This window comes from Mus pahari, chromosome 9 (assembly GCF_900095145.1).
Source record: "Mus pahari chromosome 9, PAHARI_EIJ_v1.1, whole genome shotgun sequence".
In the NCBI taxonomy this organism is placed as follows: Eukaryota; Metazoa; Chordata; class Mammalia; order Rodentia; family Muridae; genus Mus; species Mus pahari.
Window position 1 is genome coordinate 22886754 of NC_034598.1, and position 1661 is coordinate 22888414.

The following is a 1661-nucleotide window of genomic DNA, read 5'->3' on the forward strand; positions in this document are numbered from 1 at the left end:
AAAGTAATAAGCTTAAAAGGAAGCAAGATACAGCTGTGTTACTCAGTGATCCAGTATGAGAAAGAGAAGCCAGAGACTGTAAAGGCCAGGTGATACACAATGAGTAAAGAAATAGTTGAAGTGTTTCTTTGGTTGGAAGTTGATAAAAGAAAATATGTCTGGTACAATGAGTAAAAGGGAAACAATAGCTGAGCACATTCATATAAAAACTAAAAACAGGACACCCAGAGACAGCTTGACTCCCAAGATCTCAATCACAACTAGGCTCACAGGTGACACACCCTCCTCCACCCCAATACCTAGCATAACTGAGGCCCCCATGAGGCCCAGTGGAGGCAGGACCTATCTGCCCTGCCTGAGGCACATCATCCTTCTGGGAGTAGCTCTGCCTGGCACAGAGGTGGTGCTCCCAATCCCCTCCCACACCCAGGGACAGCTTGACTCCCAGGAGGTGTGTCATAACCAGTGACAGGTTCCAGTCAGAAACAGCAAGGCCAGTTAACACAAGAGATAACCAGATGTCAAGAAGAAAGTGCAAGAACATAAGCAACAGAAACAAATTCCACTTGGCACTATCAGAACCCAGTTCTCCCACCACAGCAAGTCCTGGATACCCTAACACACCTGAAAAAGAAAGATCCTGGCCTAAAATCCCATCTCATGAAGATGATAGAGGATCTTAAGGATAACATAGCTTCCTTTATGAAAGGAAGAAGCCCTTAAAGAGCAAAACGTAAATCCCTTAAAGAACTACAGGAAAACACAATCAAGCAGGTAAAGGAATTGAACAAAGTGGTCTAAGAGCAGTAAATGGAAGTAGAAACAATACAGAAATCACAAAACGAGGCAACACTGGAGATGGAAAACCTAGGAAAGAGATCAGGAGTCACAGATACACAAGCATCACCAACAGAATACATGACACAGAAGCAAAAATCTCAGGTATAGAAGATACCATAGAAGATATTGACACAACAGTCAAAGGAAATACAAAGTGAAAAAAAACTCCTAACCCAGGAAATTCAGAACACAATGAAAAGAGCAAACCTAAGAATAACAGGTATAGAAGAGAGCGAAGATTCCCAATTCAAAGGGCCAGAAGACATCGTCAACAGAATCATAGAAAAAAAAAAAAAAAAAAAAAAAAAAAANAGAGCGAAGATTCCCAATTCAAAGGGCCAGAAGAAATCGTAAAAAAAAAAAAAAAAAAAAAAAAAAAAAAACTTCCCTAACCTAAAAAGAGAGGGGGGCATAACCATACAAGAAGCATACACAACAACAAATAGATTGGACCAGAAAAGAAAATCCTTTTGTAACATAATAAACAAAACACTAAATATACAGAACAAAGAAATAATATTAAAAGTGGTAAGAGGAAAAGGATAAGTAACATATGAATATAGACCTATCAGAATTACACCAGACTTCTCAAAAGAGACTCTAAAAGACAGAAAATCTTGGACATATGTCATACAGACCATGAAAGAACACAAATGCCAGCCCAGGCTACTATGCCCAGCAAAACTCTCAATCACCAAGATATTCTATGACAAAGCCAAATTTAAACAGTATCTTTCCACTAATCCAGCCCTACAGAGGATAGTAGAAGGAAAACTACACACAAGGAAAACCAAGAATTTAATCATCTCATCAAACCCAAA